Source organism: Equus caballus, chromosome 4, assembly GCF_041296265.1.
Source record: "Equus caballus isolate H_3958 breed thoroughbred chromosome 4, TB-T2T, whole genome shotgun sequence".
NCBI lineage: Eukaryota > Metazoa > Chordata > Mammalia > Perissodactyla > Equidae > Equus > Equus caballus.
In genome coordinates this window covers 42,955,325-42,969,402 of record NC_091687.1, presented here as the reverse complement: position 1 = coordinate 42,969,402, position 14,078 = coordinate 42,955,325, and the positions used below count along the sequence as shown (strand labels likewise).

At 39.2% G+C, this 14,078-nt stretch overlaps 1 protein-coding gene across 5 annotated transcripts in view; it reads right to left on the bottom strand.

Moving 5' to 3' along the window:
• Positions 1-14,078, bottom strand: part of ASB4 (ankyrin repeat and SOCS box containing 4) — a 118,717-nt gene that overhangs the window by 99,634 nt on the left and 5,005 nt on the right. For 3 of the 5 annotated variants that reach the window (XM_070265707.1, XM_070265706.1, XM_023639234.2), the window contains exons 2-3: positions 10,181-10,262; positions 9,576-9,647 (exon numbers count right to left, since the gene is read on the bottom strand). The exons of 1 other annotated variant lie outside the window; for it this stretch is intronic. The gene's annotated coding sequence lies outside the window, so the exon portion shown is untranslated. The remainder of the gene's footprint in view (positions 1-9,575; positions 9,648-10,180; positions 10,263-14,078) is intronic. One more of the 5 variants, XM_070265705.1, reaches the window with a different exon arrangement.

Here is a 14,078-nt window from a genome sequence, read left to right as displayed (position 1 = left end):
AGAGCAGCCTTATAACGTCCAGGGGGAGAATGGGCAAGCAGGGGGAGGAAGAGGTGTTTGTGTTTGAAGGGCCTGAAATGTTGACAAAACTATTTGGAGCAGAATGGGCAAGGTGGGAAAAGTTCAGACAATCCACAGGGGCCTGATCATCTAGGACATTCTAGGCTGTTATAAGGATTTGTGATTTTTATTCTAAGCTTAATTAATGCAGTATGTTCCAAGAGATGCAAGAGAGAATTTTAACCAACAATTCTTTAAAAAGAATCAACCAGCAATCATGTAAACTAAAGGCCTTGTCTTTGAAATGAATCATTCAATAGATGAGTAGAAAGGCAAATGGGACACAAAAAAAGAGCAAATTAATGAGCCGGAGGAAAAACCCAAATATTTTTTCCCCAAAATATAGGACATATACACAATAAAAAGATATGAACTGAGAAAAGGAAGACAGAGACTCAAACAACCCACCCAGAAGATCCTACTTTTATCTAATAGAAGTGTTGGCAAATATTATTAGAAAAGTCCATTTAGGAGAAATGGAGAAGAGACAATATTCAAAACAATATAAATATAAACTTGAATAATTCAATTAAAAATCTTCAATTTACAAGACACAGAGCAAACTCTGTACCTAATAAAGAAATGACTACTTAACAAATACCCATGAATCATTACAAAATTTGACTATATACTACACCACGAAAGCAGAAATGCACAGTTATTTCATAAGGCTATTATAATCTCTAAATGGAAACAAGGCAAATCTTGTTCAAGAAATAAAATTAGAGATCAATCTCACTCAACATAGAGGTAAATTTCTAAATAAATATTAGCAAATCAACTCTGGCAGAATATTTAAAAAAATGACTGAGTAGAGTTTATCTCTGTATATTAAGATTGTTCACTATTTTTTTAAAAACTATATATGTAATTTACCAAGTTAACACGTTAAAGTTGAAGCAATATGATTATGTCAAATGATATAAGTAACACTTTGTATAGATTTCAACAATCATTTATACTTTTTTTTCAGGTACAAGAGATTCGTTAAGGAAGGGCTTCCTGGAGACACCTCTAAGTGAATGAGAGGACAGGGAAAGGGTAGAAGTTGAGAAAGGATGTGATTTTGTGTGAAGTCCTGGCATCGGCCTGATCCCGAGGGGAGCTCTGGAGCGTAAATTACCCCTGAGAGCACATCCTTCCTTGAGGCAAGAAAACTGTGTTGTTGGACTTCCAAACCAGTCCACCACTGGCCTCAGACCAAGGGTAATGGCCGGGTGAGGTGGGAGGTGGGGTGACCATGGAGGACACAAACTAGAAGGTACTGCTGGCTCTCCATATGGGCTGAACTGGCTCCAGAACCTGGTCACAGATGCCAGCCTTTAACTGCAAAGCACTTAGCTGGGGGCTGGGCACTCAGAGCTGGAAAAGAGATCAGCAGGGATCAGAGTGGAGCATTGACAGCACCAGCCACAGTGCCACCTCTCCAATACTGCCTGTTCTCTTCACCAGGGACCAGTTATGAGGATTTTTGTCACATTCCGCTGCAAGAGGAAATGAATAGCATCTTGTGAAAATCCTAAGATCAGCTTTTCATCATTCAGAGACACAGTTCCTTCCCCCAATGGATAAAGTGGGGGTCCCTGGAATACCTCTGTGAGACTGAGCAGCCATCCCGGTTGAAGATGACCTAGGCTATTTGAAAGCTGTGAATGGCACACTTTTGGATCTCCTGATCCTTTAGTTCAGTAATTTTCTGAGACAGGAACTGGCAGACATATGCAAAGAGTAGAGTTCCAAAGGCTGGTTGTGAGTGGCCAAACATTTCATAGAATCTGTTCAGGGACTTCCGAAGTCTGTTGTTCTCTTCCTTGGTCTCTGGTCGGCCTTTCACAGCAGGGTTGAGCCAGAAGTTCTCAGAGCTCCAGGAATCATTTTGTTCAGTGTTTAGGTTACTGGAATCTTCATTTATTCCTTCTCTGATGCTATTCCTTTCTTTATGTAGAGCCAAGTTTCTGATCTATATCATTTTCTTCTCTCCGAAGAACTTCCTTTAACATCTCTTGCATGGCTGGTAAAAAAAATTCCCTAAGTTTTTGTTCTTTTAAGAAAGTCTCCTTCACTTTAGAAGGATAATTTCACTACAGAATTCTGGGTTGGTGGTTTTTCTCTCTCAATGCTTTAAATATTTCACTTCATTCTCTTCTTGCTTGCATGGTTTCTGAGGAGAAGTTGGATGTAATTATCTTTGCTTCACTATAGATAGGGTAATTTTTTCCTCTGCCTTCTTTCAAGATTTTTTCTTTATTTTGACTTTCTGAAGGTTGAATATAATATGGCTAAGCGTAGTTTTGGTTTTTGGTTTTCTGGGTCTGTGTGTGTGTGTATCTGTCGTTTATCCTGCTTGGTATTGTTTTGAACTTCCTGAATCTATGGTTTGGGGAAAATTCTTAGTCACTATTGCTTCAAATATTGCTTCTGGTCCTTTCTCTTTTTCTTCTAATTCTGATGTTTCCTTTATGCATATATTAGATCTTTCATAGGTATCTCATAGTTCTTGGCTATTCCATTCTGGTTTTTCAGTCTTTTTTTTCCTCTTTGCTTTTCAGTTTTGAAGTTCCCATTGTCCTGTCCTCAAGCTCAGATTCTTTCCTCAGCTGTGACCAGTGCACTAATGAGCCCATCAAAGGCATTCTTCATTTCTGTTACAGTGCTTTTGATCTCTAGCATTTCTTTGTGATTCTTTCTTAGGATTCCCATCTCTCTGCTTATATTATCTGTCTGTTCTTCCATGTTGTCTACTTTTTCTATTAGAGCCTTACCATATTAATTATAATTGTTTTAAATTATTGGTCTGACAATTCTAATATCCCTGCCATATCTAACCCTGGTTCTGATGCTTGTTCTGTCTCTCCAAACTGTGTTTTTTGCCTTTTAGTATGCCTTGATATTTTTTGTTTGGTAGCTAAACATGATAGATGGGTTAAAAGGAACAGCTGTAAGTAGGCCTTTAGTGACACGGTTCTGAGCTGTGGGAGGAGGGCGAGTGTTCTGTGGTCCTGTGACCAGGTCCCAGTCTTTTGGTGAGCCTACACTCCCACACTGCCAACTTCACCATGCTTCTCAGTTTTCCCCGCACTTTGGTGGAACAGCATGGCTACAGGAGACTGGAGGTGGGTATGTCCCTTCCGAGGGGGTTAGCTCTGGTGAAATAGTCTCTCCTGAGGGCAACGTTTCTTAAGAAGAATAAAATGCAAGGGCATATTTTGAAATTGTTACTTTCCCCCTTCTCCCTGCTGGAAGCACAGGGAGATTTCACTCTGATATTCACTGTGAGAACCTGGTTGAACTCCTAAAGGTAAAACTCACAAAAGTGTGGGCATGCCCCTCTATGACTGAGACCCCCCGGAGTTATTAATTCTTGGACTTGTCCACACTAAGCCTTTAGCAATTCATGAATTATTACAGCTCAAGTTTTCCTGCCACAACGCTGATTCCCAAAGAGGTTTCTGCTCCAGTAAATTGTCATTCTCTGTATCCACCTGTCTCTCTCTCCAATTCAGGGACCTCATTTCTCTGATGGATCTAAATAGAGTTCTTGATTTTTCAGTTTGTTCAGGTTTTTACTTCTTGTTAGGATGGAGTGGTGACTTCTAAGCTTCTTTAACTTAACGAACGAAAAGGTACCTATCAGAAACCTAATCCATATTTAATGATAGAATTTTAGAAATGTCTCCGTTAAAGTCATTTCTTCTCTTTTTACTAATATTCAGTGTTTCTTGGAGGGCTTAGATAATGCCAAAAAAGAAATACGTTATATAAATACTGGAAAGGAGAGAGAAAACTTTCTTTACTTGCAGAAAATATTATTTTCTACTAAAAAATCCAGAGCAATAAACTAACAAACTCTTAGAAGTACAAAAAAATCAGAAAGGCATAGAATACAAGATCAATTTTTTAAATAATCTTTCTATATATCGGTCAAAACAAAGTAGAAAATAAATTTTTAAAAAGGTCTCTTTCACATAAGCAATAAAATCATAAAGTATTTAGAAATAAAATTGATTTAAAATATGTGTAAGACCTTTGTGGAGCAACTATGAAACTTTATTGAAACATAAAAGAAGACTTGAATAAATCAAAACATGTTCATCATTTTATTAAAAGTCCTAAATGATGAAAAAGATAGAGAAAACAAAGTACAAATGGTCGAAAGGAAGATTTAAAATTGGTCTCTTTTGCAGTCAATAATATTGATCATTCATAAAATTAAAGTGAATCCAAGAAGAAATCCAAAACGTTTCTTGAATTTTCAGCCTAGATATACGATTTACATACAAAAACTAATATATTTTCTATATCCAATTAGTAACTAATCAAAAATATGTTAGAAAAAAGTAAGTTCCTATTTGTAGTGTGTTGAATAGTATCCTCCTCAAAATTCATGTTCACCCAGAACCTCAGAACATGACTTTGTTTGGAAATAGGGTCCTCACAGATAGAACTATTTAAGGATCTCGAGATAAAAATCATTCGGGATTTAGAATGGGTCCTAAGTCCAAAGGCTGATGTCTTTATGAAAGAAAAGACAGGGAGGTTTTTGAGACGCAGGAAAGAAGGGCCCATGAACATGGAGGAAGAGATTAGTTAGGCTTCTACAAACCAGGGAATGCCAGGAGCCAGCAGAAAGGTGGAAGAAGCAAGGGAGAATTCTCTCCTAGAGCCTTTGGAGGTTGTGTGACCCTGCCCACATCTTGATTTCGAACTCCCGTCCTCCAGAACTATGGGAGAATAAATTTCTGTTGTTTGAAGCCATTGAGTTTGTAGTAATTTGCTATGGCAGTCTTAAGAAACTTGTGCACCATTTATGATACCACAAAAACTGTAAGTTGCCCAGGGATAAATCCAATCATGTATGTGCACAATATTAATGACTAAAATTCATGTATTTTTACATAAAGGCCAAAAGAAGACTTAAATAAATGGCTAAATCCCAAATTCATGGATGATAAGATTTACCATTTTAGAGATGTCAGTTCTCCAAAAATTAATCTATAAATTCAGTATATCCCATGTCTAATGTCAATAGGATTTTTCATAATCTTGTACATGCTAATTATAAAATTTGTATGGAAGTGTAAATTTTTAAGAATAATCAAGATATTTTAAGAATAACCAGTGAACTGGGCTGGGGCAATACAATTTGTTCAATGAAATGTGCAATTGGATTACAGATCTATAACGATTTAAACAGTGTGTTATTGGTACAACAAGAAAAACAAATCAATATAAAAAAGAATAAAGATTCTAGAAACAGACCGATGAATATATAAGAAGGTCAGACTGTAGGAGAATTACAATGACAAATGAATATCCAAAAAGATAGCTGGCCTCACAAAGATTCAGAAGAATACAAACAAAAAGGAAAATAAAATACCTTTTTTCATGCAACATTCTGGCAAAAAATAAAATGTTCAATAACATCAATTGATTGGTAAGGATTAGAGGAAAGGTATTTTCATATTGCTAAAGTGTTAAATCTGTATAGCCACTCTAGACAACAATTAGGCAGTGCAGTAATCAATTAAAACTAAATATATGCATATTCTAAGATTCAGCAAATCTATTTCTAGACATTTACCTTATAGAAACACTTGTACTTACGCACAAGAAACCACATTCAAGGTTATTTATTGCATAATTATTTGTGATGGCAAAAAAATTATGAACAATCTGACTATCTATTGATTAGAAACAGTTAAATAAACTATGGTACATTCAGGCAGTGGGATATTATGCCTCAAAGAATGAAGAACTACTATGAGACTAGTAACATGGAAAATAGACATAGGCGACCACTTGTTCAGAGATATAATTTAAATATCTGTAAGAGTTTTGTGGGTCCTTAATGATAGACAATATTGATAGACAGTATGTGAAAAGAATTCAGGTAGAATTCATGCAAGCTCAAAGGTCTTTAGAGTTAAATGGAAATACATTTAATTATTTTCACCTTAGAAATTCAAAATTCAATCAAATGATGGTGCCACCTGGATAGGATTTCACAGCCTAATCTGTTTTAAATGATAAGTAAATGTGATGGTTAATTTTACATGTCAACTTAGTTGGCCCACAGTGCCCAAATATTTGGTTAAACATTATTCTGGATGTTTCTGTGAAGGTGTCTTTTGGATGAAATTAACATTTAAGTTCGTGGACTTTGAGTAAAGTAAATTACCCTCCATAATGTGGGTGGGCCTCATCCAATCAGGTGAAGGTCTTAGTAAAACAAAGACTGATCTCCCCTGAGCAAGGAGTTCTGTTAGCAGACTGCCTTTGGTCTCGGAAAAGGTTAGGGAGATTTTTTTTTTTTTTTAATTTAAAGATTGGCACCTGAGCTAACAACTGTTGCCAATCTTTTTTTTTTTCTGCTTTATCTCTCCACCCCCCTGTACATAGTTGTACATCTTAGTTGCAAGTCCTTCTAGTTGTGGCATGTGGGACACCACCTCAATGTGGCCTGACGAGTGGTGCCATGTCCACGCCCAGGATTCAAACCCTGGGCAGCCGCAGCGGAGCCCGCGAACTTAACCACTCGGCCACGGAGCTGGCCCCAGGGAGATTTTAATTTTATCAGTAACCTTCGAATATTTTGCAGTGTCAAAGCATTCATGTGTTGCTTGTGTAAGTAAAAGTAAACTAAAGAAAATCCTTTGTCATGTGTACCCATTTTCGTTTCAGCAATCGAGGTCAACATACTTCCATCTCTACGTTGTCTCAAAACAAGTCTGTATCAGATGGAGTTAGCCTTACTCCTTTTATATGAACACAAAGCCATTCTCTGAGCACTACCGTTTTCCAACCACCCTCCTACTTGAGGGGCTTTATAGAATGGGTAAAACAAAAAAATACAAACACAACTTGGAATGTAATTTTGGTCCTAATGTTGAGAATTGCTTTGTATTTGTCAATACCACCATTGCAAAGGGTAAAACATCGTATGATGGTGTGGGGAGTATCAGTGAAAGTAGGAAAGCATGCTTGGAAAGGGGCTCTGGGGTGGGGAGCTACCGACCTACACGATCATATTTTCCAAGCGTAGCCTGGAGAAAACACTTGTTATTTTCAAAGAGCTGAAGGCAGAATTCCTCTCGAAGAGCTAAGACTCTTGTTTGCTTGCTGGCAAAAGAACCTGCAGCCAGGTTGGCTGTAAAATGATAGGATTTGAGGCACGGTCCAGAAGAGAAGGCAGAACAGAGGGAAGTTTAAAATCCTTGGCATAAAGATCTCGTCCTAGGGCAAAACTGTGAGGGTCCTAACATTGAAGCAGAGTGTCCTTGGATCAAGGTCCTTTCAGAATGATCATCTATGATCTTGTCTTGAAGAACAAAAAAATAAAGTGGCATTACTAGAGTCTGTAAACAAAAGTTTTTGGAAGATGAGATACTTAATTAAAATAACTGCTGTCTGTTAAAAACTTGTGCTTAGAAAATTTTATTTGGTTGTAAAATTATGAGATTTTAAATTTTACTTATTGTTATTTTTCTTAAGAAACAGGTCAGCAGTACATATTGTCTTCCGTGGCTAAGGCTTTAGTAAGATCTGATAGGATTACAAAACTCCTGCTAAAATTATGTGTAAAAAGTTGCCCAGCACAGGAGACAGCCTCATCCTGACCTGGAAACCAGAGCCAGGAAAGAAAGACCTGATCCAAGTTTTCTTTGCTCCAACATGTTAAGCCTTAGAAGAGGGAGAGTCTCAGGCTATCCAGATGAGACACCCAACTCCTGGGCAGAACTGAATTCTACAGGACCTTCCAGGTAATCATGGCTCTTCCCCTGCCAGAGGGTCTCGTCTAGGGGTGGTGCAATAAAGATCATTTCCATTCCCACATAGCCAGGGTGTTAGGTACAATTAATCAATGAAAGGCCAATTGGGTTTATTTACAGAGAATCATCCTGTAGTGCTCTCCTGGGACAATAAGAAAACACAGAGACTTGTGTTTCTGCCCTTGGAAACTCGAGAAAAAGAAAGAGGTGCTGGGAAAATGGATTGATGGCCCAGCAAAATGGTGGGACAGTTGGGTGCAAGTAGGAACTAGGACCAGAGAGAAATGTCCATTGATGAAGATGACTGGGAGACAGGAGAAGGCTACATAGAATGAGGATACTTAATAATAACTTTTATACTGTGCTGTGATGTGATGTGACTTTCCTCCATCCCCCACCTACCCAAATCTTCAGCGCCATGTGCATTAATTGTTCTAACGGTTCTTGGTTGATTATTAAAGGAAAGGGCAGGGAGCTGCATACCATAGGATGAAGGGAAGAGAGGAGACACAGGAAACAAGACACAGAGCAGAGGTGGAGAATTCCAAGCAAGCAAGAAAGAAGGGTGATATAAGCCCTTGAACTTCATGCCAAGGAATCTTTGGAGAGATTTAAAGTAGCAGAGTATGTGAGATGGGGCTTGAGCAAATATAAAAAAATATATTAAAGAGAAAGATAACTCCAGAGTCTGGAGGTCTGCAGACCATCCAGGAGGCTGTGATGTGGATTACACAATCACTGACAGCAGACTTAGAGAAATGAAGCGCTCAAACGATGGGTCTATGTACTCCAGTGGACTCAGATTCATTATCTACCTATTTACCCATCTGTTTATCCAACTACATATCATTTATTTTATCTATCAACTTATCCACTTCCAATTTTCCTCAATATCACTATTTCCTTTAAGACTTTAATGATTTCTTCAATGCTTAAATAAATTTCTTTTCTAGTTAATAATAGTGGTAGAATTAGTAAACACCAGTGCAGTCTATGGCCACACCAACCTAAACCCAACAAAACACACAAATTCCGTGGAAGCAGAATTGGGTGGAGTAAAGAAAAAGTGCTTTCTCTTGTTCCTTCTTTGCTGAAAGAAAGTGGCTTACCAAAGATTTAGGAGATTGCCTGGGTGAGTTTTCTGTAGTCCCTGGGGTGCCATGGGGACAATTTTGGGTCCCAGGTCAGCTCCAGAGTGGCCCTTGGGCTTGGAGGAGGTCAGCAGTCAGTGCTCATGGACTATCCCCAGCCTGGAGTCTGAGCTGACGCTGCTGCCCCCCAAGCCCGCCATCTCCTTTCACCTCTTCCGCCTGTGTGCTCCCCACTGTCCAATTCTGTCCGGATTCCTCCACCAGGAATTTTCCATCATCCCACTGGCCTGCCTGGACACACTCCTGTGCTTTCTTGTGGCTTATGGCCCTCCATACAGTGTCTCACATTGCTAGAATTGGCTTCATTCTCTACCCTTGAGACACTCAAGTAACTTCAATTCTTCTCACACAGAAGAGTCGTAAGACTTTTTAAGATTTTTAAAAACATATATATCAGTGTCAAAGAATGTAAAAGAGGTTATTGTAAATGAAACATAAGGTTACACAGAATACTGAGGACTTAATTTAGCATTCCTCTCCATCTCTGCGATTAATTTTACTTCATGTAAACAGCCATTATGTTTTTAAGTCATAAAATGTAGAACCAGCATATATGATAATCACTGTCTATGTTTTAAATAAGAAATAGGCCTACCTCTAACTCCTATGCCACAAGTAAGCTTGTCTTCTCCCTAAGGCACCCAGGCAAATTCAAACTCTGCAGCTTCTATAAAATATAAAATAATGAAAAGAAAATGTACAGGCTTAAAAAGAAATAATGATAATAATAATAAAACACTGCTTGCAGGAAAAATAAATGAAATATAGAAAATGAAACACGTCTCCAAAAGTAATTCCTTAAGACTTTCATATCTATTCTCCTAAAATAATGCATATCAAGTAAAATCGAAATTCGTCTTGCTTGTCTGTGCTGTACACACATAGTTCACTAGCAAAGGGGATGTGGTTCCTGGAAATGGGAGCATTAACGGAGCAAGCAGTTTCCTGGTCTGTATAACACTGCCCCTACACAGACAGTCCTTGAACTGTCCCATTGCCCATCACTGTCCCTTCTCTGACCCCAGCAATGGTTGCTTTCAGCTTCCATTCATTAAAATGCTGGCCTGTCCTCCCAGGCTGCAGTCAGGTTCATGATGTCCCTGATAACATCAAGGACTAGCCCCAGAATCTGATAGTCACCTGGTTAATCTTCACCTCTGTTCCTCAGACATTTCCCTGAATGGGCTCTGAGTCTCTCACCTAAAACTGAAATCCTCCATGATACTTGTCCTTTGTTTCCTGTGGCAGGCCCAGTTCCATCACTTGCACCCCATTTATCAGCCTGTCCACCAAAACAAAGAATAAATGGTAGGAAAGGGTACTCAAAGGAAGAAATAATGCATGTTTCAGAAAACGCACTCACCTGAAGAAATTAGCAGAAAAGTTTTCACTAGTTCTTACTAGATAAGAATATATGGTCACCCTCAGAATGTAGGAAAAATATATATACCTACAGTATACTATGGTGGAGTTATATATATATTATTATACATTATTTCAGTGAAAAAACACATTATAAAGAATCAGTACTAGGCAAAGTGGAATTAAATGGAGTATGTGTGTAGTGAAAGGTAATCGTTTTTTAAAAAAGAGAAGTCAGGGGCAGGCCTGGTGGCATAGTGGTTAAGTTCACATGCTCCACTTGGGCGGCTGGTGGTTCACAGGTTCAGATCCTGTGCACGGACTTAAGCACCGCTCATCAAGCCACACTGTGGTGGCATCCCACATAAAATAGAGGAAGATTGGCACAGATATTAGCCCAGCAACAGTGTTCCTCAGACAAAAAAAGGAAGATTGGTAACATACGTTAGCTCAGGGTCAATCTTCCTCACAAAAAAAAAAAGAAAAAGAAAGAAAGAATTCAGACATCAAAACAAGGTCAAAGAATTTTCAAAGGTGGAGTACCAGAGAGAATGAGCTAAAAAGATAAGAAGTGGTGATTGGAAAATGAGATCTTAAAATTGAGATTTTGGAGGTGTTGCAATTACTGGTAATGATAAAATCTTAAAGTCTAACAATAGGAGTAGATGGCAAAGTAGGGCAGAGACGAAGGAATGGGAGGAAAGGAGGTCATGGAACTGAAAAGTTGGGTCTGGAAAGGATACATATGTAGATGTTATAATTACCAGGAAGTTTGGCAGTGTAATATAAAAGGGAGTGATTGTGAGCCAGGAGCTAGAACCTTCTAGGACAGATGGGAAAGTGTCTTGGGGTTCGGGGTCAGCAGATAACACAAAAAGCTGAAGAGGATGTTTAGAGAAGACACTGAGGATATAGAGGATTTGGTTATGACTGACTATGAGTTCCACAGGACACAGCGAAAGGCTTGGGGGCATGGGGATTAAGGAGATGGGAGAAAGCACTCAGCCATATGGGAAGAGAGCCTGTAGGATGAAGGTTGACTAGGGAGCCTGGGCTTTTCATGGTGACTGCATAACATAGGAATAAAGGGCCTAATGAGATTGGCCCTTTATTGGAGGTGAGGCAGTGGGTGTTGAAAAAGAGAGAGGTCTTCCAGAACCATGCTCCAGGGCTCTCATGGCACTCCTGCAAGTGAAGGTATAGAGACCAGGAGAGGGGCTGACTTATGCCAAGCACAAATAACTCTGGAGATTTCTTTCCAATCCCCCCTACCTCCATCTTCCACATGGTTCTCAGTCCCTATGGAGGGATGGCAAATAGGTTTCATCCTCCATGCATAGGGAGTGACTGCCTGGATCACCAAAATATGAAGAACTTCAAGGCCACATCCAGATTCAGGAGAAAAGGAAAATGGCCATCTCTAAGCCAGCATCTGCTTTCCTCACTTTAAAGTGATCTCTAACACTCAATTCAATTGTTATCTCCCCATCCCCTTCCCACTTTTCAACCTGCCTCCTAGCCACTTTCACAGCCATAAAGCTTTTGGGACTTTTACGTATACCACTTCACTTCAGGCTATAACCTCAAACCTTCCTGAAGCTCATCCACTCAGCTTGCTGCCTTCTCTGCTAATGATCTCCAAGTCTCCACGTCCAGACAAGACTTCATTCCTGAGCACCAGAAACTTGTCTGCAATTGTCTCCTGGGCTTCAAGCATATCAAATGGACTCATCAAACTGCTCCTGTCCCTGCCACCGCAATCTGTTCCTCTCGCACTCCAGTTAGCGTAACCCCATTCAGCCATTTGAAAAACCCAAGCCATCCTCCTTTCCCCAACATTTTATCAGTCACCCATTTCTATCCATTCAATCTCTGAAATTCCTTAAATCTGCCGCCTCTCGTCCCCACTGCCTCTGCCTTGTTCACATCTGTATCTTTTCTCAAGTAGACTTGGGAAGTATACTCCCACTCGCCTTCCCACAGCCATCAGCGTGACCTTGGTAAAACATGAATGTTTCTCTCTTCCTTAAAACGCTTTGATGGCTTTACATCACATACAGAGAAAGATCAAAGTTCCTAGCCTTTGACACGTAACATTGTATATGTTTGTCCAGGTGCCTCTCTCTCTCACTAGACTATGACTGCCACCAAGTCAGGAATGTCTGACTCTTTGATTTTTGAATTCCAGTACGGAGATGCAGAACATGATAACATTAAGTGAAGCAATTCAAACAGGCAGAGGAAAAGTATAAAAAGCAACCTAGTTTTAGACTGTCCCTCACGAGAGTTGACACGAGTCGTTCTCTACAACTCTCACTACCAGCTCATTCATCTCTGCTCTAGCAAAGGAACAGAAATCTTTGTATCTGACGATTAACAAAAGATATATCAGGGGTGGAAATGGGATCTTAATATTTTTTTATATTGGATTCTGGCTCTGCCATTTTCCAGGTATATAACCCTGGGCAAGATACTTAACCTCTGGCCTCAGTGTCGTCACTTATAAATAATAATTGCACCTAAGTCAAATGGTTGTTATGGGGATTAAATGAGGTAGTGTATGTAAAGTATGCAGAATAGGAAATGCTCAGTGAAAAAAGTTGCGGTTGTAACTTTGAAAGACGTTCAGGTATGGTTTATTAGTAACTAGAAACATTATTGCTGTTAGAATATGGAAAACATGTATGTATTTCCTAGAATGGGGGAAACATGTCTCTACTTTTTTTTTTTTTTTTTTTTGCTTAAGGAAGATTAGCCCTGAGCTAACATCTGTGTCAATCTTCCTCTATTTTAAATACAGGATGCTGCGACAGCATGGCTAATGAGTGGTGTAGGTCCGTGCCCAGGATCCAAACCTGCAAAGCCAGGCCACTGAAGCAGAGTATGCCGAACTTAACCACTACGCCCCGGGGCCGGCCCCTACTTTTTCCATAAAGTTCAGCCTTTCAGAGTCAGCCTCTGAAGGGGGTTGGAAGTTTTTGTCTCCGGGCTCTCAAACTTTTCTCCCTCCCAGTGTTTTCTACATTTCTGTTCTCTCCCTCCACTGTCTGACTGCTCCTGGAAGAGAGGCAGCAAATTCCACTGCCCTCTGGAGAAGTCGGCTTGGGTCTTGTGGGGACAGGTGGGCCACCAGAATGACTTCCAACATTATCTCTGAATTTGTTTATTCACATGTCATAGAGATACAATGACATAATTGAAAAAAAATCATTCATCTTAAATCTGAGTTCCATTACTGGACCACTCCTCCCATAATAAGCCAGGAATGAATATTTTTTTATAAATTGCATAATTATTTTGTGACTAGCACACTACATTGTATTTTAGATTTGTGTGTGTTTTTGACCTCTACAAACCACAAGTTCATATGGTTCAACCTAATATTTGAAGAATATAAATTTGTTAACTATAAATATTCAAACATATATACAAACATTTTTCAGTTGATGTTATGGCATTTTTTCAGTTTTTAATATATTGGAATTCTCAGGAATTGAGTTGGCTGGGGAGAGGTCTCCTCCACCCTCTGAGAAGCTATTGAGCAAAGCATGTACAAAGCAATTCTTCCTTTTACTGACCGTAACTATCATTTATAACATCTCTTCAACGTTTTTGTGTTACAAAATCTGCCCCGTTTTTAAAAACAGAGGTAAGGAGAGGAAGGAAATAGAAGGGAGATGGAGGGACCAACTCCCCATAACATACTCTATAAAATGACAATGATCCTGAGTCACCT